General features: G+C 42.0%; 1 protein-coding gene across 2 annotated transcripts in view; it reads left to right on the top strand.

Moving 5' to 3' along the window:
* The window catches only part of SLC25A26 (solute carrier family 25 member 26), a 196,152-nt gene that overhangs the window by 11,921 nt on the left and 157,312 nt on the right, over positions 1-26,919 (top strand). The window contains exons 1-2 of one of the 2 annotated variants that reach the window (XM_077858141.1): positions 23,254-23,318; positions 25,251-25,293. The gene's annotated coding sequence lies outside the window, so the exon portion shown is untranslated. Of the gene's footprint in view, positions 1-23,253; positions 23,319-25,250; positions 25,294-26,919 lie in introns of those variants that run through there. The other variant, XM_077858140.1, reaches the window with a different exon arrangement.

The raw sequence follows: 26,919 nt of genomic DNA, 5'->3' as shown, positions 1-26,919 counted from the left end.
ACCAAGTAAAATATTTGAAAGCCCTTCATCAAACACAAAATATAAAAACTGCAGGGTGCCTGGGTGGCAAAGTCAGTTAAGCATCAGACTCCTGATATTGGCTCTGGTCATGATCTCAGGGTTGTGAGATGAAGCCCCATGTCAGCTTCTGTAGTGGGTGTGGAGCCTGCTTAAGATTCTCTCTCCTCTCTCTGCTCCCTCCCTCGCCCCCTGCTCTCTTAAAAAAAAAAAAAAAAGGAAGAAAAAAAGAAAAAGTATAAAAACTGAGGTAACGGTCTCTGAATTAACCCCTTTACTCTCGCCATACATTTCCAAGTGCATAAATAGATTCTACTGCATTCAATTGTGTCCTGCAGCCTGATGATCTGATAATGGGGCAAATCTTCAATTTTCCTTCTTTTGACATTAAGCTAGTGTGTTTTATTTATTAAATTTCTCCGTGAACTAAATAAATAACCTGAAAAGATCTCCATGTTCTTTCAATATGGGTTAAAAATGCAGAGCTGCTCAAAGTTAAGTGCAACCAGCTTTTGGCATTACTTGGTAATAAGAACCTTAAGGGAATCATTGTCCCCTTGATGTTTTGCTTAAATTGCTGTTGAATGGCTGCTGCTCTGAGGGATAGAATCCTCCACCATCCACTGCCCTTGATTGCATCTGCGCTAAGATGAATCCATCACAGTGGCATTCCTGAAATTCTGAGGCAGGGCAAAAACTTTGGCAGGTGTTTTCTCCAATTAATTTCTCTCTCCCGACCTTCTCTCTCTCTCTCTCTCTCTCTCTCTCCCTCTCTCTCCTGTGGGAGGCAGAGGCAATTTAGAAAAAACTTAACTGTTCCAATGCGTTTTTAGGAAGTCCATTGAGTCTTGACTTATAGTCAGAATTGTAATTAGTTTTATTTTTGCCTCCAAACTTAAAATATCTCTGCTGGAAACATGGAACTTGGCCTTTTCTCCAAAAGTACGTACATATTTGGAACATGATTTAGACATGTTGAAGGTGTGAAGGTTGAAGTGAGGGCTGAAGTGGGGTCTCAAAATTTGGTGGATTTGAGCTTCTAGCTGATACAGGTGGTTTTGAGCCATCCAGAAGCCATTGAGCTCAGGAATTCCTAAAAACTAATCTAGGGGTGCTTGGGTGGCTCATTTGGTTAAGCAAATGACTCTTGATTTCAGCTTAGGTCATGATGTTATGGGTCATGAGACTGAGCCCTGTGTGGGGCTCCACATTCAGCATGGAGTCTGCTTGAGATTCTCTCTCCCTCTGCCTCTGCTCCTCCCCCCATTCATGTGGTCTTTAAATAAACAAACAAAATCTTTTAAAAAATTGATCTATAGGGATACCTGGGTGGCGCAGTGGTTTAGTGCCTGCCTTTGGCCCAGGGCACAATCCTGGAGACCCAGGATCGAATCCCACGTCGGACTCCCGGTGCATGGAGCCTGCTTCTCCCTCTGCCTGTGTCTCTGCCTCTCTCTCTCTCTCTCTGTGTGACTATCATAAATAAATAAAAATTTAAAAAAATTAAAAAAAAAGAACAGTACTTAAAAAAATTGATCAATAGCTTGTAGGTTTTTCTGATAAGGAATTTAATAACTGAAAAAAATGCTGGTTTCCTAGTTTTCATTATTATTACACATGGAGTCTTTTCCTAAAAAAAACCTATTAATTACTAAGAGATTACTGATGCTTATTCAAATTTGACATCCAGGGACGCCTGGGTGGCTCAGCGGTTAAGCGTCTGCCTTCAGCTTGGGGCTTGATCCTGGAGTCCCGGGATTGAGTCCCACATCGGGCTCCCTGCATGGAGCCTCCTTCTTCCTCTGTCTATGTCTCTGCCTCACTCCTTCTCTGTGTCTCTCATGAATAAATAAATAAAATCTTAAAAAAAAAACAAATTTGACATCTAGAAACTGAATTTAGTGTGCTATCACAGTTACTGAGGCCTCAGATTCAGTGTTAGTTGACCATGTGCCAGCTGTACCCATCCTGTCTCTATTCCTCCTTATTCCAGGAAGATCAAGCTCATGACCTAATTTGGGCCTTTGGATTTGCTATTTCCTCTGCCTTGGAATGCAACTTCTTAATTTTTCACACATTTGTTTCCATATTGCCACTCAGGTATCAGCCCAAATGACTCCTCAGGGATGCCTTCCCTGCTCATCTCATTAAAGTAGCCACCTACCAGTCACTCTCGGTCACCTTATCCTACTTTGTTTCTACATTGCTTTTTATGTTTATTGCCAGTCTCATCCCTGGAATTTCTCTAAGAAAAAGGGCCTTGTTCATCTCTTTCATATCTATATCACCAGCTTCTAGAAACTATACCAAATGCAAGGTGGACACTCAGTAAGTATTTGCTAGATGAAAAAATCTGGCTTCCATGCAACTTTACATAATTGCCTACAGATATTAGATTCCTCCTGGACATTGTGAGGAAGCAGTGTGGGTAGATTATGGTGTTTTTTGCTGCACTAAAAGAATGTTTGCAGGCTTTTTATTTCTTTTTAAGATTTTGTTTTTAAGTAATCTCTATACCTAATGTGGGGGTCAAACTTACAATCCTGAGATCAAGAGTTGCACACTTCGCCAACCAAGCCAGCCAGGCACCCTGATTGTAGGCTTTCTAAAAGGCTTAGAGTCACTAATCAAGAAGGGTTCTTTACTAGAGGGGTGCCTGGCTGGCTCAGTTGGGAGAACATGTGATTCTTGATCCTGGGGTTGTGGGTTCAAGTCCCATGTTGGGTGAAGAGATTACTTATATGAAAATAGAACTTAATAAAGAGGGCTCTTCACTGGAATTCATAGATGGGTTCTAGAAGCCTGTGAATCTTCTGAAATTTTATACATATTTTCCTGCAAAGAAATGAAATAATGTTCTTGTTCCTAGTGGGATGGGAAGCACTGTCTAAAGCTGACTTGCCACTAATTTAGACTGAGTCCAACCCAGTTCACCACACCAAAGCACACACCTGGGCAGGCAGCATTTTTGCCTTTCCAGCTCAGGCATTCTACATTTACACTCCAAGCAAGTTGCAAATTGAGTACTCTTACTTGCCTCTATGGGCTTTTCAAAACTGATTGTATAGGAAAGAAATACTTAAAACTACAGAAGTTCCAAAGAATTTTGTGGACAGAAGTGCAAAAATAAAGCAGAAAACATGTTTTGAAAACTCTGATAACTTCTTTGTTGCCCCAAACTCTATGGGTTTGTACTATAGATATGTTGAAGCACTTCAATGTAGTTCACTTCTACTGTCAATATTATGGATGCCTAAGATTTCAGCTCTGGAGTCAGGTGGACTTCTGTTCAAATCCAGGCGCAACTACTCTGTGTGATCCCGCACAGGCTACTCTTCAGTTACAGCATCACAAAATGGTACACTAGGGCAGCCCAGGTGGCTCAAGCAGTTTAGCACTGCCTTTGGCCCAGGGCCTGATCCTGGAGATCCAGGATCGAGTCCCACGTCAGGCTCCTTGCATGGTGCCTGCTTCTTCCTCTGCCTGTGTCTCTGCTTCTCTCTCTCCTCTCTGTGTATTCTCAGAAATAAATAAATAAATAAAATCTTAAAAAGAAAATAAATAAAGACCTTTAAAACAAAACAAAACAAAATGGTACGCTAGCCTTGGAGGGTTGGAACTGGGGTATTATATGCCAAGCACTGTTCTTGCTACTTCATATATATTTGCTCAGTAACATAGCACAACATAACATAACATAATGTGTAATCTTCATACGAATCTGTAAGGTAGGTCATTTAAAAATCATTGCCATTTTATAGAGTGGAAGACTGAGACACAGAGGACAATGACACACAATTATTAAATGTCTCATACATATACAATTCCACACGGCCTGACAGATAGTGGGCATGTCATATGGTCTCTGGAGTTGCTGAAATGACTATATGAAAAGATGAATGTGGTATCTGAAGCCCAGCACAGAGCAAGCATTGAATAGAGGTGACTGTTTCCTTGAGAGCAGTTCTCCTTGTTGAAATAGTTGGCATCAGAGCTACCCTACATATAGCCCAGTCCCAAAGGACATTATGAATATTCTATTTTTGTGGACAGAAATGCAATACGGGTAAACCCAACCTAGACTGCAAGATGTTTGTGAAACATGTCTCTGTCCTAGGTGACAGTGACAAGTGCAGCCCAAAGTGTGATGTGTAGTCTTCAGGGCAGCAGTTGTGGGGTCGGTCCTCACATCTGGCTGTGTGGCATGACTTTGAATATGGTCTGACTACTTGTTCTGGTCAGGTTCTCTAGTCATCCCTGCAATTATTCAATATTCTTTTTAAAAAGATTTTATTTATTTATTCATGAGAGACACAGAGAGAGAGAGAGGCAGAGACATAGGCAGAGGGAGAAGCAGACTCCCCATGGGGAGCCTGATGCGGGACTCGATCGCAGTACCCTGGGATCATGCCCTGAGACGAAGGCATATGCTCAACCACTGAGGCACCCAGGTGCCCCTATTCAATATTCTTTTATTAAACATTCCCCCACCTTATTTTTGTTCACTGTATTCTATTGCTTGCAACTAAGGACTCCTGAGATTTTCACTGCATTTGAAAATTCGTCAAACATTTCTAGAGTAGCTACTCTCTGACAGGATCTGGGTACAGCAAGAGCCACAGAGAAACTTTCCTGATCTCAAGGAGCTTATCTGAAAACCAGCCTTACTCTTCCTTTCCTTCTTTCCTGCCAGGGGTCATTCTGCTGGTAAACTAGCTCCAGCTCCTTCAACCTTTCCTAAGTGATAAGTTTTAGTTCTGATACCATCCTGGTCCCTGCCCCTGATGCTTGACACAGAATATTTGTGGGGAATCTTACATAGAGAGTACCAGAGACTCAATCAAATTGGATTAAGTCCATATACATACATATATATATACACACATATACACATATGTATATATATACACATATGTGTATTGGTTCAGGAAACTGAACATTTTAGGGCCTGTCACCATCAGGCTGGCCAGTGGCTCTGCACTTAGTGTGCTCAGATTGCCATAACAAATAGTACATACTAGGGTCTCACACAGATATTTACTGCCTCTGTTTTGAAGGCTAGAAGTTCCAGATGAAGGTGTGGGCAGGGCTGGTTCCCTCTGGGGCTGTGAGGGAAAATCTGTTCCATGCCTCTCTTCTAGCTTCTAGTGGTTTGCTCACAATCCTTGGTATTCCTTGAAATGAGCCTGCTTAAAATATTAAGTAGCAGAAAATAGAATGCCTCCATCCAGCATTCCACAAAATGAGACTGATTTAATTCTTCCATGATAGAAGGTTCCTGGCTGAGGAACAGCTATCCTCAAAAAACCTGGGGTCTTCCCAAACTCCTCGGCAGAAAGAAGCAGTACTTCCAAAGTTGCATCTAAGTTACGGAGCCCAGAGCACTCACATCTCCCCATTTACGCATTTATATCCACATTTCCATTTTGAACCAAACTTCCTGGAAGCTCACTCACTCATGTGACAAGGTTCTCACGAGAAAAGACACTGTGCCTTGAGCACTTATTAATATTCATCATTATTTCTAAATGAAGACCAAAATGAGATGATGTTGTCAGGCTTATAAAAATGCATTATGAAAAGTCACCAAATATTGCTATGCAGAGGATGCGCCTAAAGCCTTAAAGTACACTCAGTACATTCTGGTCCTACTTAGAATCACACTTTCATTAATCCAGAGGGCGAGTAGAGCTGCAGGTGAGTATATATGGTAAATAAAGCACAATGGATACACTGAGCATTAAGATTATTGGCAAATCTGGCTTTTGATAATAGACCTGGTTCTAACCCCAGCTCCAGCCCTTGGGCTCTCTGGGTAAGTAACTGAACTCCTGGAAGCATCAGCTTCCTCATCTGCAATATGGAAATAATATGCCTCACTCATAAGGTGGTTTTGAGGATCAAATAGTTAACCTATGAAATCATATTGCAGAGCACCTGTCTATAGAATACACACAGCAAAATGGCAATCACTGTGAAGTTAAACAAACAACTTTTTCCTTTAATAATTAGAAAGCCATAAGTGTCCTGGATCCTTTGGCTTGAATATGATCTTGACGTAAATGGAATCTCTGAAAAACCACACCTGGAGAGTTTTTTTTTTTTAAATCTCAAAAGAGGTACCCTATCACATTGCAAAAGGAGTGTTTTATTGTGTATGTAGTCTGCAGTAGATGACTAAGTTATATCTCTAACTGTTTTTGAAAAGCCATCCATGCATACATACAGTGCAGAGTTCTTTCTTTCTTTCTTTTCTTTTTTTTTTTTTTTTCCAGTGCAGAGTTCTTTAAGAAAAAAACTGGAGCAAATATTCTGGCATCTTCCATCAAAACCGAGAAAAGTGTTGAGATGTTATATAAGCGTAAAGGACTAGGGATGATGGACACTGTTACAGCCAGAAGGGGGGAAACAGAGAGGGAGTTTGTAGATGGTGGCATCCTTTTGGAGTGACAGTTCTGGTTTCCTATAATACGCTGCTATAATATAAATTCAGAGGACATCTTGGAGCCCAGTAAATCAAAATTACATTTGAACCTTATTGATTAAATAAAAATATCAAATCAGTCTTCTCCTGAAACCTATTTGCAGTTACAGGATATTACCTGAATTTTGACACCACTGAGGGAAAAAAAATGCCAACTAAAAACAAGGTGCTAGAGTTTAGTTTACTTGATTCACCTTTTCAAAGTCTAATGTCACATTACACTTAGCTAGTAAAGTAAGCGGTATTACTGTGGACAGGAATCAAAGGATGCCTTATATTGTCTTTTTTCTTAAAGGTCCCTCATAATTTTGTAGGACCTAATGAGGATTTCAATTTTGGTCACCTTAATTGTGTGCAGAAGGAGTAAGAGGTGTTAAGATGGGGTAAAGGGGAAGATGCTAAGAAATCCAGCCCCCCTTACCCAAAAAACATGCAAGGGAAGAGGTGTCTAGTCTCTTTATGTGCCAGATAGTTGACCCTATTATTCTGATGATTAATGACCTGAGATCTCCTTCTAGCCCTATAACTTTGTAATTCCAAGAATAAAGTCTCTCTCTAGCTATCAAGGCAATTAAGGTAAGGATCACACTCAGGTAAAAGTGAGATTATGGCCAGAGTCATCCAGATAATTACTATAATCCTCTGCTTCCCTTTGGCATTGGAAGCCTGGAATGTTTAATCAAAAGAAAGACCCTTTTGAGTGAGCGAATGGATGGTTCATCAGATTCACTGAGAACCACAGACACGCTGGGTACCACAGCTGATGGGGTGTCTGCCTTGCAGAATTTGGAAAGTGCTCACATAGCTGGAGTGAACACAGTAGAGAGCCTTATAGGTTTGGGTAATCTTAGCGATAATGACAAGTAACAAGAAGGCTCTGAACAAAGAAGTTATTCCAAAAACCACCTTTGCACATAAGAAACACAGGAGGCGCCTAGCAAAATTGTTGAGATAGAGAAACTTTTGTTTAGCAACAATTTGCAACACTTTAGTTCTACCCTCTCTCCTTTTGAGGCTATTCCCCTTCCTTGTAAGCATCTCTTCTCCCCTCCAACTCACCTTGAATACCCGCTCTTGCCTTTTGGTCCTACTTATGCTATGGAACCTTCTTTCTTAGATGTGCTCTCCCCTGTCTTATGATTGCTCAGGGGATAGGAATGAGTAGGATGATTCGGATTCATTTCAAACAAGGAGTCACCATCTTTGAAGTCACTTACCACCTATAGCCCAAAAAGCAATACTTGTCTTTTATATATATAAAGATTTTATTTATTCATGAGAGACATAGAAAGAGGCAGAGACACAGGTAGAGGGAGAAGCAGGCTTACTGCAGGGGGCTGGGGAGCCCGATGTCGGACTCAATCCCAGGACATGGAGATCATGACCTGAGCCAAAAGCAGATGCTCAACCACTGAGCCACCGAGGCATCCGAAATACCCATCTTTACCACTTTCTTCCCCATGCTTGGAATGAAAAAGCAGCTGTCCCATAGTGTGAGGAAGTCAACAATATTTTCCTTGCTGCCTGTACTGATTACAGTTAAAGGGAAGGACCCACAGCTATTTCTAAAACTTTAGTACATAGCAGTAGCTCAGCAAATGTACTCAGAACCATGGACCCCACCTTGTGCCTGAATTTTCTGAGGCAACTCTTGAGAACAGGAAATTTTCTTGTCATTTGTTGAATTTGAGGAAGGATACTAATCCCGTTCCGTGCGGTCAAATTGGATTCATTTATAAGGAAGAAAGGCCTGCCAGTAACTGTTGTGTAGCAGATAGTTGGCCCAAGCTAAAGGCCAACAGTTCCGGGCATGCTCTGACCCATCCTGGCTGGCCACATCCCACTGATGTGTGCACTGCGTAACCTTCTTGTTCTGCATCAGAGTCTCTTCTGATGCCCCCCTGGCGCACGGAAGGTGTAGCTCAAAAGCATGGGCCATCTTCAATCAATGGGGCAGTGGAGCTTGTGGGCTTGCGGATGAATCCTCTAGCCTGCCTTCCTTTAGACAGAAAATTCTGGGCAGCATTTCATGTGCTTTTTTCTTTCTTTCTTTCTTTCTTTCTTTCTTTCTTTCTTTCTTTCTTTCTTTCAGAGAGAAACAGACAGAAAGAGAGAGAGAGCATAAGCAGGGTGAGGGGCAGAGGGAGAAGCAGACTCTCTGCTGAGCAGGGAGCCCAAGCTGCTGCTCCATCCCAGGATTCTAGGATCATGACCTGAGCCAAAGGCAGATAGATGCTCAACTGATTGAGCCACCCAGGTACCCCTCATGGGCTTTTCAAGACGGCCTAGTGGAATGGAGCCCCTGATGACTAGCCCTGCCAATGCCAGTTTCAGTTCCACCCCTACTTCCTTACTCTTTTGTTTCCTGGGATTCTCCCAATAGATTGCTTATACTCAAGACCTTGTCTTAGGGGTTCCCAAAGAAATAAATCAAGGGAGTGGCATTTTCTGATAATATTCTGTCCTGTGTTTGGACTATAAGTGTCCCTCAATTACTTTGACTCATTAAAGTTATGATATGTCTTATCCTAATTAAAGTAAGAAATGTAAATTTTTAAATGAGTAATATATATGTTTAAAATGCCAGCAAGTAACATAGGAGAAAAGCCTTCAAGAAAGCATAATGAGAATGAAAAATAAGTTGAAGAATGATTCATTAAGATGCTTATATAATTGCGTAAAGTCATACAAAGTGACATCTCATGTCATTGATGGCTACATATATTTGTGGCTGAAGGACACATTCTGGATTTGTGGTGATAGACCCCGAGGAGGTAAACCAGAAAATGGGGCTTCTAAGTGGTTTACAGAGGATTTCAATTCTATCTGTAACTTTTTTTTTTAAGATTTTATTTATTTATTCATGAGAGACACAGAGAGAGACAGAGACACAGGCAGAAGGAGAAGCAGGCCCCATGCAGGGAGCTCGAAGCGGGACTTGATCCCGGTCTCCAGGATCACACCCTGGGCCAAAGGCAGCGCTACACTGCTGAACCACCCAGGCTGCCACTATCTGTAACTTTTGTCGTATATTTTATTCTTGAATTTTTATTTAATTAAAAAATATTTTGGGATCCCTGGGTGGCGCAGCGATTTGGTGCCTGCCTTTGGCCCAGGGCGCGATCCTGGAGACCCGGGATCGAATCCCACATCGGGCTCCTGGTGCATGGAGCCTGCTTCTCCCTCTGCCTGTGTCTCTGCCTCTCTCTCTCTCTGTGTGTGACTATCATAAATAAATAAATAAAAATTAAAAAAAATTTTTTTATTGTCAAGTAACATCCATACCCAACGTGGGGCTCAGATTCATAACCCTGATCAAGAGTTGCACACACTACCAACTGAGCCGGCCAGGAGCCCCTGTCATATATTTTAAAGAAAATATTTGAAGAAAATTTTACAAAATGTTAACTTGTTCATTTGGGTTGGAAAGTATGAAGGCATTTGTTATATTATTCGCTGTCACACATTTAAAAGGTTTCCCAAATTCAAAAAAAGCAATTTTAAATGTTTTAATAAAACTCAATGAATTCAAAGCCTTGAAAAATAACAGATGACCTATACAAACTCAGTCCCAAACCATAATAGGTATTGCCAATTTGAAATATGTTCTTCCAGATGTTTTTTTCTAACTGAATATCATTGACTTGAAACGTAACTTTTAGTCTCGCTGTCTCCTCAGAGCTTAGAACTTCTCTTGTTGACTAGGGTAACTAGGGAGAAAGTATTGATAAGAGAAAAAATTTAAAAATATATTAGGGATCCCTGGGTGGCGCAGCGGTTTGGCGCCTGCCTTTGGCCCAGGGTGTGATCCTGGAGACCCGGGATCGAATCCCACGTCAGGCTCCCGGTGCATGGAGCCTGCTTCTCCCTCTGCCTATGTCTCTGCCTCTCTCTCTCTCTCCCTGTGTGACTATCATAAATAAATAAAAAAAAATAAAAAAAAATATATTAATTTTTTCCCCATAAAGTGTGAGATTAACACTAGGAGATGAAATATGGGGTGTGACATTTCATGGTCACACAGACAGGGCTCCCAATGTAAAGAATGTTTGTTCTTGCCCCAGATGTCTGAACACCCAATCCAGAATTTTTATCAGGATTAAATCAAGTTCAACCATAGTTCTATCTTTCTCTGCCACCCATCTATAAAAACTATAACATACAAGGTTTTCTCTATCTGCCATAAGAACTTTCGGTTACTGGGCTATTTTTTTTCTCTTTATGATTACAAATAGCCTTCACTAAATCTGCAAACAACCTACAGTTTGGAATCTCGTGCATGGCTGCAACTTGGTATTATTTAATATTATTTTTATTAATACATGTGTTGGGAGACAAGAGAACATTTTGATAAATACTCATGAAATGTGCCAGATCGATGCATATTTAAAGTATCTATTTGCACAAAGCAATAACGTGAACATATGGCTCACAAGTTCTGAAGCCTGATACTGTTAGATAGATTGATGCTGGTAATTTATCATGTGCCTCTAGAAGCAAGAGAGATGGATTGTAAAACCCTTTAATGGCTTCTGGCATCTAGGCAACAAACCTTTCTGGCCTTTCTCTCTTTGCCCACAGACTCATCAGCATCTCTGTGAAGTAAGATTCAAGGATGAAGTCAATATGGAACTTCTCTAAGTTTTCAGGAACAGACCAAGGGCTTGGTTATAAGCAGATCTAAACACAAAACACTACAGAGATAAACACCCCGATTCATTTTCCTCTGAGTTTTTTTTTTTTTTTTTTTAAGGGACCTACTGCTTTGCATCCTGCAAATTGTTCTCTTTGTTTCTCTTCTCCCCAAACCCAGACCCGGGGAACCAGGAATAATAGCTTCTGAGGGCTGAGGGGAGATGGTGGGGAGTAGGCGGCAAAGCTATGGGAGTGATTTGAAAACTCTTGACTCCTTCAGACCCGCCAGCACCAGAAACTATAAATAGGAACGCTTGGCAAGAAGGGCAGAAGGGACAGACCTTTGAATGCTCTCGAGCAAGAGGGAGAGAGCAGGGATATCTTAAATATTTGGTACAAAAGCCACTTCATTCCTTTACAGCAGAGCTGCTTGGCCTTATGGGAGAGCATTTATCTGAGCAGGATTCAGAGCTGAGAAATTTTGCTGCAGTGGCTGCTGTTGATCTGATGGGATTCTTAAAAATCCCTCTTTGCAGGGGGCGGAAAAGTGGACAACCTTTTTATCTGGAGGAATATTTGTCTATTACATGTCTCTTAGGGACTGAATGATGCCCCACCACCAATCCATATATTGATACTCCAAACCCCAATGTCAGATACGGCCTTTCAGGAGGTAATGAGTGTTTGATGGGCTCCTAAGGGTGAGGCCCTCATAAGAAGAGGAAGAGACACCAGAGATCCCACTCTCTTACCTGGAGCACAGGGAAAAGGCTACGTGAAGACACAGCAAGAGGGCGAAGTTCTGCAAGCTGGGAAGTGAGGCCATGCCAGGACCCATCCTTGTCCCTGCCTTGATCTCAGACTTCTGGCCTCCAGAACTGCGAGAAAAGACATTTCTGCTACATAAGCCACCCAGCCTGTGGTTTTCAATTAGGGGCTGTCTGAGGGGACATAGTCAATGTTGCTTAATGCTGGGAGGCAGATTTCTCCTTCCTTCCTTCCTTCCTTCCTTCCTTCCTTCCTTCCTTCCTTCCTTCCTTCCTTCCTTCCTTCCTTCTTTCTTTTCTTTTTTTCTTTTCTTTTCTTTCTTTTCTTCTTCTTTCTTTCGAGACACAGAGAGACAGAGACATAGGCAGAGGAAGAAGCAGGTTCCCTGTGGGGAGCCCGATGTGGGACTCAATCCCAGGACCCCAGGATCATGCCCTGAGCCAAAGGCAGCCACTCAATCACTGAGCCACCTGGGTGCGCCAGGAGGCAGATTTCATTTCATTTGGGTCTATGAAAGGCACCAGATATATATCAAGGTGTGAGTGGTAGCAGAGTGGTTAAGGGAATTGGCTGTGGGACTGGACAGACCTTGTTCAAATCCCAGTTGACCACTTACTAGGTGTGTGATCTCTGGCAAACAACTGTCCCTCAGTAGGTTTCTTCACGTGTAGAAGAGGAATAAGAATAGTTTATACTGCAAGATTGTTGTGAATTGTTTATACTGCACTGATGCGTGTGGGGCTTGCTGCAGTAGCTGGCAAATGGTACTCTGCAAAATGCTAGCTCTCACACCGAGGCGGAGGGCCTCATTTGTGTGGAGTCGGTTCCGCTTCCCAAGTACTTGCATAACCATCATTACATTTGATTTTTATAGCAATCTTATGAGATTCGTTGGGAAGGAAATATTACACCCACTTGAGGAAAGAGGAAACCCAAATTCAGAGAGGCCAAGAAACCTGCTCAAGCTCAAATTTCTAATAAATCTAATAAATCAAGGAGGCCTAGGCTTCCATTGAAGGTCCCCTGACTCCCAGCTCAGTGCTCTCCTCACTAAATTTGTTGTCTGAATTCCTCTCTGCACCACCCCCTTCCCCTTTCTTCTTGTCTTTTTTTTCTCCTCAACAAATATACACCAAGTTTCTATCATGTTCCAGGCATTTCCCTTTCTTCCCTTGGACTCCTGTGTTTCTTTTCTCTTCATTCACTGCGACCTGGATGCTGTGTGTGTGTATGTGTACGCATACGTGTGCACCTGCCTGGGAGTGTGCATGTGTGTCCACGCTCTGCCATCCTGGGCTGTCCTTCTCACTGGGGATGACCCTCTGCCATGTGTCTCTTCTCCTTACCTGCCAGTTTTTTTAGCTCATAGAAGTCAGCACTCAGCTTTCAAGGGCATATTATAAATAGAGCCTTAACAGCCAACTCTCTTTCCTTATCTGAAAACTGACACCAAGCACAGGCAACCGGGACAAAAAAGAAACAGAACAGGGTCAGTGGTGGAGCAGATAATCAATATCTTTAAGTGATATGAGAGCAGAGAATCCCAAAGGGACGGTGGGAGGAGACCTGAAAATGACAGCCTGAGAAAGCCCGCTGAGCTCTTCCAGGGAGGGAGGGATGGGGCATTGTTTCAAATAGCAGGTTCCATATTACATTTGTTGTTGTTGCTGTTTTAATTATAAAATCTAATTGGTTTTATTCAGTGATCCACGAATGGGGTGGCATCCCATCTCACAAGTAGACAGGTGCTCCCCATATTATAATTTTTATATTTGGAAAAAAAACAAAAAAACAAAAAAAAATCCCTTATTCTCACAGTACAAATGACTAAAATTAAAACTGTAGAATCTTGACCCCTGAAGCTATGTAGGAGTTGCAGCAGGTCCCAACGGGACAGGAGGTGGGCTCTGAATTGTGAGGTGAGATCATTACTCTGCAGTTTTGGCCATTTGGGACATGAATTCTAAAAGTGGAGAAATGCTTTAATGCGGAGTCTTCAGAAGGGAAGCAGGGCCGGGCAGTTGGAAGGAGTCAGTGCCGGAAAGGTTCCCATAGAGTTTAAAAAAGACCATCAAATCTAACTCCTTTGTTTTACAGAGGAGGTGGCTGAGGTGTTGAGAGAAGTCACTGGCATGAGGGCTAATAGTCGTCCTCACCCAGCACTTGCTTTGACCTAAAAGGGGGGACAGGGTAGGAGGGATATAGTGAAAGACCAGAGACTCGCTAAAGAAATAATCTTCTAAGTCTAATAGAGAATTAAAATGTGTCTTTAGGAAGCTGGGACTGATCCCAGGTTGCTGGCTCAATGATCCTGAAAGATGAGGCTAAAAGGGCTGTAGGGACATAAAAGCAGACTCCTCCTGCTGTTCTAAGTGACTTCTATGAGTCTTCAGGTAGGTCCTTCCAAAGACCTGAAGTAGTGGGTTGGACAGGAAGGGAGGTGGACGATTCTGAAGCTGCTGTTGGCTTCTGTGCAAGTAAAAAATGCCTCTTTAGGGAATAGAGGTTTGTTTGTTTTTTAATGATTTGTTCATTTATTAGAGAGAGAGTGTGTGCATAAGCAGGGGGAGGGGCAGGGAGAGAGGAAGAGAGGAAGTAGATTCCCTGCTGAGCAGGGAGCCTGACATGGGGCTCCATCTCCAGACCAGGAGATCATGACCTGAGCCATAACCAAAAGCTGGATGCTCAATGGTGCCCAGAGAATAGTTTTTATCTGTCCTGCACAACGAACCACCCCAAAAGCGATGGGACCTTCATCCTCACACTCACCTTGACTGTGGCCCACACTCTGACTGTTAGCCTGATGCTGAGCCTAATTCTTTCTTTGACCCTTACGTAAAGCCTGTCTCTGATCTTCACCATTTATGAGCCTGATATGGTGACCCTCATCAAGACCTTGACCCTGATTTTGAGCCTCACATCGAACCACTCTCAACTTGACTTTGACTCTGGTTTTCATTCTGATAGAACATGAACTAATCCTTCACCCTGTCCTACTATTACCTTAACTCAGCCTGTTGCTTGCCCAGATTTTGGCCCTGACTCTGACATTGACATGGACTGACTCACCTTTACCCTCATGTTGAGTTTGTCCTCTATATGGACTCTGACCCAGATGCTGATCCTAATCTTGACCCCGGAAACTTACCTTATCCCAACTTTCACCCTGGTCCTCACCATATCCCTGTACTTGACTATGGCCCTCACACTGACACTGACCCTTATCCTGATGATGGTTCTAAATCTTATCCTCACACTTCCTCCGAACCTGATCCTAATCCTCACCCTGATACAAAAACTCAGATCCTGAACTCGAGCCTCACCAAGATCTTAACCCTGACCTTGACTTAGATACTCAAAATTCTCTTCCTCCCTGACCTCTGACCCTTATCTTGAATGTCACACTGACTCTCACCATAATCCTGAGTCCAACCATAAATTTGATGCTGAATAAGCTTCTGATCTTGAACTTGGCTCTCACTCTGACCTTACCTTCATCCTGAATTTTACCCTCACTCTGTCTTTGAACCTTACTTTGAACATGACACGGATCTAACCTTCTCCCTGACCTTCATTTTGACCCTGGCTCTTTCCTTCATCCTACCAAGACTCATACTGACAAATCCTTATACTCACCCTAATTCTGACACTGACCTTTATTCTCACTTTGACCCTAATTTGACCGATACCCTTATTAGACCTTTACTCTACCTTTCACAGTGATCTTGAACCTGACCTTGAATCTTACCCTCACTTTGACCCTAATAGTAATACTGACTCTGTCAACCTAATTTTTACTCTGAAAACCTCACCCTGAATCTCTCCCTAATCTTTACCCTAATTATAAAATGACATTGTCACTGACCTTCATCCTTTCATATAATTTGACTCTGATCATAACCCTCACACTCACACACATTCTGAACCTGACCTTACCCTGTTCCTTATCTCTTATTCCTGGTACCCTGACCCCTCACTTTTATCCTTTTTGGAACTTGCACTAACCTTATCCTTACCTCGATCCTAATCCTAAGTCTCAGGCTGACTTTGTCCCAAAAGTTGACCTGGTGCTGATTTTTTTTTAAAGATTTTTAATTTATTTATTCATAGAGATGCAGAGAGAGAGAGAGGCAGAGACACAGGCAGAGGGAGAAGCAGGCTCCATGCAGAGAGCCCGACGTGGGACTCAATCCAGGGTCTCCAGGATCACGACCTGGGCTGCAGGTGGCACTAAACTGCTGCGCCACCAGGGCTGCCCTGGTGCTGATTTTCAATCTGACCTCTACTATCAGCCTTATCTTCACATTCTCCATGATCATCTCCTCAAACTGACTTTGACGTCACCCTAACACTGGCTCTGACTTTCCCACACCTGAGCCTTACCAGAACTTGATTCTCAACTTGCCCCCAGCTTTAACCTGACCCTAATTATCATTATTATTTTTAAAGATTTTATTTATTTATTCATGACAGACAGACAGACACACACACACACACACACACACACACACAGAGGCAGAGATACAGGCAGAGGGAGAAGCAGGCTCCACGCAGGGAGCCTGATGTTGGACCCAATCCCGGGATCATGCCCTGGGCTGAAGGCAGTGCTAAACCGCTGAGCCACCTGGGCTGCCCTAACCTGACCCTAATTATCACCTTATCTTGAAAACCCTGAACCAATCATCCTGAAGCAGACCCTGACCATACACTTCTCTTAAACTGACTCAGATCCTGAACTTGGCCCTAAACCTTCCTAATCCTGTTACTCTGATTTTCATCATGTTCTCAAGCTGACAGTGCCCTTACTCTGACTAGTTTCTTCTCTCTTTGACTTGTCCTTAACCCTGACCCTCTCCTTGAATTTTTATTCTCACCGTGTCTATAACCTTGACCCTGACCCACACATGTACATTGAAACATCCTTTCATTAAACATTTATTAAATCTTAACCCTGACCTACAGCCTCATTCTGATCTTACCCTGACTCTGACCCTAACATTGACATTTACCCTGATCCAGACCCTCACTCTGACTATGCACTTGATTTTCACCCTCACTTTAGTCTGAATCTCATCCTTATATTCATCTGACTCTGACCCTGATGCCTGGCCTGAAATTGATTCCAAGCTCCCTTTTATCCTTAACTTAAGCCTCACTTCTAACTCTGAAGATTAACTTGACCATGTTTTCACCCTGACACTCACCATTATCCTGATCCTCACATGATGCCAACTCTGGCCTCCAGTGACCTTTACCTTGGCCATCACCTTGATTATGAACTGCATGTTAATCTTCCCTGAGACTTATCCTGACCATGATGTTTACTTTGACCCTCACCCCAAATCTTGAGACCCTCACCCTCATCTTGAGACTGACTGGATTCTAGCTGAACCTGATCCTGAACACCACAATGATCCAACTTTCACCTCCACCCTGAACTTATCCCTCACCATATGCCTGATGCTGGCCCTCAAAATGCCCAGACCCTTATGCTGTCTCTGACCTTCACTATTATCATGACTTTCATCTTTGCCCAAAACCTACTTTCATGACTAAATTTGAGCCTAAAACTCAACTGACCTCAAATTTTACCATTAGCCTGATCCTATCCCTCACCATCACCTTATTGCTGACTCTAACCTGCATCCTTAATCTTATTCTGACCCTCACCATGTCCATGACTCTTCACTTGACCCTAAACCTTTTTCTGACTCTACCCCTCACCACGATCCTGATGCTGACCCTTACCTGAAACTTCAACCTTATTCAGACTTAGATCCTCACCCTCACTGTGTCCCTGGGCTTGCACTAGACCTTAACTTTCACTAGGAACTTGAACCTCAACCTCAACATGACCATCATCCTGATTCTGACCCTGATGCCAACTCTGACTCTCATTCCTACCTTGACACTCACCCAGATAGTGACTTTCACTTCTTCCCTATCTCTGAGGCTGACCTTGACCCTTAATACTATGATACCCTCTGACTTTGACTCCTACTTTGATCCTTACATTGACCCACATTATTATCCTGATCTTGACCCTGACTTTGAAGCTGATACGATGCTGACTCTCACCATGGCTGTCCTTAACTGTGACTATTTCCCTGAATCAGACTTTGAATCTGATTCTCACTCTGATCCTAATACTCATATTTACCTTTTCATGACCCTTATCTTCAATGCGATATTGACTGTGATGTCACCCTGACACTGTATCTGACTTCCTCACTCCTCAAACATCACTCTGTTCTTGATGATCAACCTGACCATGACCCTATTCGTTATTCTGACACTGACCAATACCCTGACTTCAACCTTTACACTACTCTCACCCTGAACCTGACCTTCATCCTGTGTGACCCTGAAACTCAACATGACCCTAATCCTGAACATACCTTGATTCTTACCTCACGCTGACACTTAATCGGATTAGAATTCTCATCCCGACCCAGGTCCTCATGCTGTTCCTTCCTATGAATAATGACTATTACCCAGCCTCATCTTTATTTTCACCTTAACCCTAATCCTAGCTTTGACCCTGACCCTGAGCTTCATTCATATGTTTACCCTCGCTCTTAGCCTGACCTCACATGGAGCCTCATCCTGACTCTGACAATGACTTTGATCCTCAACCTGACCCTCACTGTGACCATCACCTTGACACTGATCCTTAAATCTACAGCTACCCTCACTTGATTCTGCACCAGACCTTCTCTTCTCCTTCATCTGGACACTAACCGCCTCACGGACCCTGACCCTTTACTTGATCCTAACATATACTCTGACCCAGATCTTTTTTTTTTTTTTTTAAAGATTTTAGTTGTAAGTAATCTCTACATCCAACGTGGGGCTCAAACCCACAACCCTGAGATGAAGAGTTATACACTCCACTAACTAAGCCAGCCAAGCACCCTTCACTCTGACCCAGATCTTGATCCTAACACTGATCTGGATCCTTACTATGATCCTAAAGCTCACATGACCCTGACCCTCAATCTTACCCAATGACCCTCTCCAACCCTCAATGTGATTCTTATTCTCATAATGGTTCTGACCCTTAAAATGACCTAAGTATTACCACATTGAGTTTGAACATGAAATCTTGTACATTTACAAGCTAGTTTCAACTAGATTTCTTATAACTAGCAATAAGAACATAGTTTAAAAATCTATGTATAATTCTGAACTTGCTTACATTTGTATGCATGTTTTTAAGCATGCTGCTTTGACTGGTATTAATATAGTCTACTTCAAAGTAAGAAAGTGCAGTTGAGGAGAACATGTGGTTCTCATTGATTTGCCTCAGATAAAGCATGGGTTAATTCTAGCAGTCAGTAAAAAAATTCTGTAGAAACTAATGTCTGATTTCTCCTTTACTGCTAGTCTGTTCAAGCAAATATGATTTTCAAGGATATTTGCTTTAACTCACAATAAGAAGTTACTGTATACAGAACAATGTGTAAATTTGAATTCATTTTCACATATATAGCTTGGATTCCTCTTGTTCTAACTCACAGGAAGAAAATGCAGTGAATGCACAGATGAACGCAGATAAACGTATCTGAGGTTTTCTTGGTCATACCTTACATACATCTCTATGTAGGCAAACAGAAGTAGAATTGAAAAAAATCTGTACTAGTGCAAAGAAGCTCAGTCTCAGACATTTCTCTTAAAAGAAACTCCTTAGTGCTTCATAGAGTAAATAAAGATGAACACAAGCGTGGATGAATGTGTGCCATTCATCTCCAAGGCACATACTTACCATGGGGTATGGTAAATGAGGAAGAATCTAAGAGCAGTGATGAAAAGAATCTGTACTAATATAAACAAGCTCAGTCTCAGACATTCTTGCAAAAATAACCCCTTATTGTTTCTGCAAGTAAAGCAAGATAAACACAAGGGTAGAAAACATTTAAAAACACATTGTTATAACAAAGAGAAAAGAAGATAAAAATATACTGTTTACTAAATGTAGTTTTAATTGACTCTTTGTTTTTTAAATGTCAGTGGATTAGCAAAATATGCAAATAATTTTGGATAGCAATACATATAAATTTGTATTTGCGTCCTCAAAGCTTTTGTTTCTTTTTTTTTTTTTCAAAGCTTTTGATCAATGTGAAGTAAATGCTCAGAAAAAAAAATTACCTGGTGGTTTTCAACTTTCTGCCCTCTAGGTATCTCTTACATCTAGAGGAAAAAAAGAAAGGAATAATAAAAAAGGTATTTGGTATAGGTAGTTGATTATACTGGGTACAAGCACTGCAGAGAGATACAGATGTGTGTGTACAGGATATGACTTTCTGTTTACTTTTAACAGTTATGCAGTTCATTCACATAATAAATTTAAGATTACATATTGTTTTATTTATTATATTGTCAATCATATTTTAAAGCTATCATTTAAATTATCTATATGTTTTATATCTCTATATATCTTTTTAAAAAAGTAAACTCTATGCTCAGTGTGGGGCTTGAACTCACAACTTCAAGATCAAGAGTTGCAATGCTCTGGGCAGCCCAGGTGGCTCAGCAGTTTAGTGCTGCCTTCAGCCCAGGGTGTGATCCTGGAGACCCGGGATTGAGTCCCACGTCGGGCTCCCTGCATGGAGCCTGCTTCTCCCTCTGCCTGTGTCTGTTCCTCTCTCTCTCTCTTTGTGTGTCTCTCATGAATAAATAAATAAAATCTTAAAAAAAAAAAGAAAGAGTTGCATGCTCTACCGACTATGTAGGTCTTGATGCAGACAATTTGTTACATAAGTAATGTGCCAAAAAAATAAAATGATAATTTGGGCCTTTTGTGTAAAATGACTTATTTTATGCCTAGATCAGAAGTTCTTTTTTGTCACCAGCTATTAACTGTTCTTTTAATATTAATGCCATGCTTTTTGCATACCCTTCAACCATTTTCTTAGTAATTTTCTAGGTCACCCTTGATCTACTTTTATTTATTTGTTTGTTTGTTAGTTTAGGTTTTATTTATTTATTTATTTGAGAGAGGGAGAATGCACACTGTGGAATGGGCAGTGGGAGAAGCAGCTCCCTGCCAAGCAGGGAGCCAGACGTGGGACTTGATCCTGGGACTCCAGATCATGACCTGAGCTGAAGGCAGACGCTTAACCGACTGAGCCACCAAAGTGCCCCTAGTTGTATTTATTTAAAGTTAAAAATGCTATCACAGAGTTAAATTAACCCTTTAGACACAGACAATTTCCAGAAATTAAATTACTTCATATGCCATTGCCAGCTCACAAAAAAATAAAAGTGCAAATATTTATACTGATAGTAAATGTGCTTTTGAGGTAGTCCACAAATTCAGAATCATTCAGAAACAAAGGTGTTTCTAACCTTGAAAAACCTATATAAATTGGACATTAAAGAACTTTTAGATGCTTTGCTATTATCTAAGAAAATAGCTATAATAAAAATAAAAGGTCAAAGGCAAAGACCTATAATTTGACAGTAATGCTTGGGCTGACCATTATGTTAAACAAGGTTAACCTAGATAAATAACTTATAATCACACAGACAAGAACACTCTTGGAGAAATTCAAAGACGCTGTTACCAACTGTCTGAAAGAAGTCTCTAATTCAGTTTCAGTTGCTCCCTGCACCTCAGGATGGCTGATTATACCAAAACATTTGAAAAATGGAGTTTAGCAAAAATTCTTCATGATATTACCCATAAAACAAAGATAAATCAGAAATAATATTCAATTAACACTGGTGGCCTCGTTTTAGGTGTAGATGCCACAGATGTTTTCAAAGCAAGTCTTACATGGCAACCACACAATCCTGATAAAATGGACAGGGTGGGTCACAGACAGGTGCCCTGTGGACACCTCCAAATGGACTTCATACTAACACTTTCTATGGTGATTTAGAAATATGTTTTGTTCATTGGTGTTTACTTCCAGGGTGCAGTGAAATTTTACCCTGTTGTAAAGCTATTCCCATACTTGGGGAGGAGGTAATGGCTTAGTTTTGCTTTCCCACCTGGTAAATTTTCATTTACCTCTCTAATGACAGAGACATTCATTTTACTAGTACTTGGGTTAAGTACTTTTACGTGGAAACTTCACTGTCCTTGCATATCCAAGTCCTCAAGAAATATAAAGAGAACAGAGTATGTATGTATGTATTTATTTATTTATTTATTTATTTAAAATATTTTATTTATTTATTCACGAGAGACCCACAGAGAAAGGCAGAGACATAGGCAGAGGGAGAAGCAGGCTCCATGCAAAGAGCTGGAAGTGGGACTTGATCCCTCGTCTCCAGGATCACACCCAGCGCTGAAGGCAGATGCTCAAGCACTGAGCCACGCAAGTGTCCCGAGAACATGATTTTAAAGTAAAATTAACAAGGCTCTCAAAGATCCTTGAACTCCCATCAGCTTGGCAATTTGTAAGATCAACCCTTTCTGGGGCTCACTGGTTTTCGCCTTCCTGTGCAGGGGCGAAACTTCCTCCAAGGGCCAGGCGGTTGTACCTGGTGGCCTACCTGTGGCCCAGCCCTGCCTCCCTTGGAGGAAGAGAGAGAGAGAGCGTGACCCAGGGATGGGTTGCAAGTTTTCCACCACCCAGCATCCTTTTGCAATTTTTTTTTTTTTAAGATTTTATTTATTTATTCATGAGACACACAGAGAGAGAGAGAGAGGCAGAGACACAGGCAGAGGGAGAAGCAGGCTCCATGCAGGGAGCCCGATGTGGGATCAATCCCGGGTCTCCTGGATCAGGCCCTGGGCCGGAGGCAGGCGCTAAACCGCTAAGCCACCCAGGGATCCCTCCTTTTGCAATTTAATTGTTTTGGCCCAAGTCACCCTCCCCCTGCTCCTCAAGGCATGCTCGCTGGCAGGCGGTTGGCAAAGTGTGCAGCGGGGAGCCCCACTCCTGTGGGCCGGGGGCGGACAGGGCCCCCCAGCAATCCCCCCGCTGCCCGTTACCGACCTGCCAGCGAATGCCAGGGCTAGCGGGGAGATGGGGGGCATCCTCCTCTTTCCTCCAAAGGAGGAAGGACACAGAGGGCAGTGGCGGGGCTCCCGGACTTGCTCTTTCAAGAGCGCGCGCTTGGGCAGCTCCGGTGGCTCAGCGGTTTAGCGCCGCCTTCAGCCCAGGGCGTGATCCTGGAGACCCGGAATCGAGTCCCGTGTCGGGCTCCTGCATGGAGCCTGCTTCTCCCTCTGCCTGTGTCTCTGCCTCTTTCTCTCTCTGTGTGTCTCTATGAATAAATAAATAAAATCTTAAAAAAAAAAAGAAAAAAAAAAAGCGCGCGCTTGCGCTGGGCAGGCCCGAGGGCGCGCGCTGCAACCGCTGCAGCGGCTCGGCGTCTCCACCTGCTGGGGAGACCTGACCTCCCTGCTTCCAGGGAGACCTGACGTCGCGGCGGCCGTGTTAGACCAGAACAAGCACGAGTAGGTCAGGCCTCGCAAATTGTTGAGGGCTGTGCAAAAAAGCATTGAGAATGACCGATGATTTGGTGACAAAAGGAACTGCTGTGGATCTGGCCGTAAAATAACTCAGGGACTTTTCTTTGAAAAACCGAAAAAAAAAAAAAAACCTCCAAAAACATTAGAAGAAGAAAAACCGAAGTCAGGGACGTCTGGGTGGCTCAGTGGTTGAGCATCTGCCTTTGGCCCAGGGCATGACCCCTGGAGACCCCAGATCGAGTTCCGCATCCGGCTCCTGCATGGAGCCTGCTTCTCCCTCTGCCTCTCTCTCTCTCTCTCTCTCTCTCTCTGTGTCTCTCATGAATAAATAAATAAAATCTTTTAAAAAAAATCCTAATTTATTCCTTTGGCACATTATTGATATAACAAATTTTAGGGAATGATATATTGTTATGCATTATTTTTATGAATTTGGGAATTCATTCGTTCATATATATTCCTAAATAGGTGATAATTTAGTTTCTGACTGTGGCTTTATTTTATTTATTTATTTTTTTAAAGATTTTATTTATTTATTCATGAGAGACACAGAAAGAGAGAGACAGAGAGAGAGAGAGACAGAGAGAGAGAGGCAGAGAGAGAAGCAGGCTCCATACAGGGAGCCCGATGTGGGACTTGATCCTGGGTCTCCTGGACCAGGCCACGGGCTAAAGGCAGCACTAAACCGCTGAGCCACCCAGGCTGCCCCTGACTGTGGCTTTAAAGCACACTATCCTATACATAGACCTTTCTATCTCTGCCAGCCTCATAGCTAGTATTAATTAGTATTTTTAATTAATCACCCACCTTTTTCTATAGTCATAAAAAATCACCCAGAGAACAAAAGTTTTAACACCATTGAGCTTTCTTAAAAATAAGCACTTATCTCCTATTATTTTAAAGTTTTGAAAATGCAAATTAAGGTATTCTAGGGACATCTGGGTAGCTCAGTTGGTTGGGCATCTGCCTTTGGCTCACGTCTGTGATCCCCAGGTCTTGGAATGGAGCTCCATGTTGGGCTCTCTCAGGGAGCCTGCTTTTTCCTCTTGCTTTGCTGCTCCCCCTGCCCATGCTGGTGCTCTCTTTCTCACTCTTTCTCTCAAATAAAAAAATAAAATCTTTAGGGGCACCTGGGTGGCTCAGTCAAATAAGCATTTGCCTTCAGCTCAGGTCATGACCCCAGGGTCCTCAGATCCAGCCCTGGCCTTGGCATTAGGCTTCCTGCTCAGCAGGGAGTCAGCTCTGTTTCCCTCTGCCCCTCCCCACCACTTGTTCTATCTCTCATGCAAATAAAATCTTTTAAAAATAATCTTTAAAAAATTTTAAAAATAGACTTTAAAAAACCAACAAACAGAAAAACCAAGATATTCTAACCCTGGCCAAACTGACCACAGTCTGTGTCCATGTGTGCATTTGACTTGTCACTGCTTTTGAGCCCAACTGGGAACATACTTGTGATTGAATAAATTGGGCTTGTTACTGGTTGCACTGGGAGAGAATACACCAACTGGGAACCATAGGATGTCTCAGTTAGATGGCATTAGAAAGTACCCATTATAGAATTTGGGCTTTAATCAGGTGATTTTAGGAGGGCCTAAGGAAGTGAGGGTTTGCTCTAGATTGAGTGTTATTAGAAAGCGGGGCCAATTCAGTGATTGGGTACTTTGTGGATACACAAACACATACTTAGGTAATTTAAAGTTTTTAACTATAAAGCTTAAAAGATAGTTTATCAGTATATTAAATAAAGCAATATATATCATTTTAAATTACTATGTGAACTCACTGCAACAACTTTCTAAAATTAAGAAGTAAAAAATCAAGTAGAAGCTCTCTGTAATTTTTGTACCCACTATAATCAACTATCTATATTATCTTTAATTGAAGAAATCATTCTTTTCTTTCTTTTTTCTATAGACATAAGTGACACCTAGAGGCCAGAAAGTTAAAGACCATCCAGGTAATATTTTGAGCACTAGCTCATATTAATTAAAATTTTTGAGGAGGTAAGTACGAACATATATGTATTATCATCCAGAGGCATTTGCATATAAGACATAAGGGGTCAATTAAAATATGTAGATAGTCCTCTTTTTTTTAAAGATTTTATTTATTTATTCATGAGAGAGAGAGAGAGGGAGAGAGAGAGACACAGGCAGAGGGAGGAGCAGGCTCCATGCAGGGAGCCCAATGTAAGACTTGATCCCAAGTCTCCAAGATCACACCCTGGGCTGAAGGCGGGGCTAAACCGCTGAGCCACCCAGGCTGACCCAATAGTCCTCTTTTTTTCTGCACGTAAGAATGTGCCTTTAAAATGAGTGTGTTTTGCTTTCCTGATGTTTATTTCAGTTTAGGGAGCAATGAGAACTTTCTTATGAAAGAAATATCAGAGACTGAGCCAGTTTGCACGAATATGAATTGTTTGCAATACTATTTCTTGTTTGCCTAAACTGAGACCTATGTAAGATTTCTGTGAAGAAAAAACCCCCCAAAAGCTCAGAAACATTCTTTACCCCAAGTTCTCTGTCTTCCTATGAGTTACAACAAGATAAGAGGAATTTACACTGTATATGTGAAAATGAGAACATACATACACATTGTTCTCACACTAAGCTCTCACTGCAAATTAAGCCAATACAGTTGAAAGTTGTATGTTTGTGTACCAGACAAGCAGTGAAGAAGAAACCAAGCTCAAAACCAAACATCTGCCTCTAAAGAGAATTTTTTGTTAGATTTACTTATTTGAGAGAGAGAGAGAAAGAGAGTAAGCAGGGGAAAGGGACAGAGGGAGAGAAAGAATCTCAAGTAGACTCCCTGCTGAGCATGGAGCCTGACTGATGGACTCAGGACTCCATCCCCTGACCTCGAGATGATGACCCCGAGATGATGACCCCAAGACCACAACCTGAGCTGAAGTAAAGAGTTGGACACTCAACTGACTGAGCCACCCAGGCACCCCTATAAAGAGAATTTTTAATGATGGTTACAATTAACAGTTAATGTTGAACCCATGCACCACCTGAGGTAAATCAATGAGAACCACATATTCATCTCAACCGTTCTTTCTCATTTTGAGGTGGATCATATTAACACAAATCAAAGCAATATATTTGAAAACATGCGGTTCAAGTGTAAGTTCAGAAGTATACACAGTTTTCAAAAATACATTCTAGAAACTAGAATGTAAGTGTATGAGATTTCATATTCAGACTCATGATGATGATGATGAGGTTCACATCAGAGCCAGAGGTCATAACAGAAATCAGGGTCAGTGCCAGGGTGACCATAACAGAAATCAGGATTACCAGTGACCAGGTAATCTGGTCAGGATTAGGGTATTGATCCAGTATTTCATGACAATAGGAAATGTTAAGTTCAGGATGAAAGTAGGATTCAGGTCAGGGTCAGAATATCAATGAGGGTAATGGCCAAGTTTTATGTCAGAGAGAAGGTAATGGACGAGGGGAGGATGATCATTAAGGATAAGTGTCATGCTCAATGTGAGCATCATGGTCACAGTAAGGGTCAGGATCAGTGTCAGGATCAAGGTCAAAGTGTATGTCAGGGTCAAAATGAGGATCAAAGT

The sequence above is a fragment of the Canis aureus genome, chromosome 19, assembly GCF_053574225.1.
Source record: "Canis aureus isolate CA01 chromosome 19, VMU_Caureus_v.1.0, whole genome shotgun sequence".
Lineage (NCBI taxonomy): Eukaryota > Metazoa > Chordata > Mammalia > Carnivora > Canidae > Canis > Canis aureus.
Note: the sequence above shows the minus strand (reverse complement) of the source record. Positions and strands in the feature narration are given on the sequence as shown.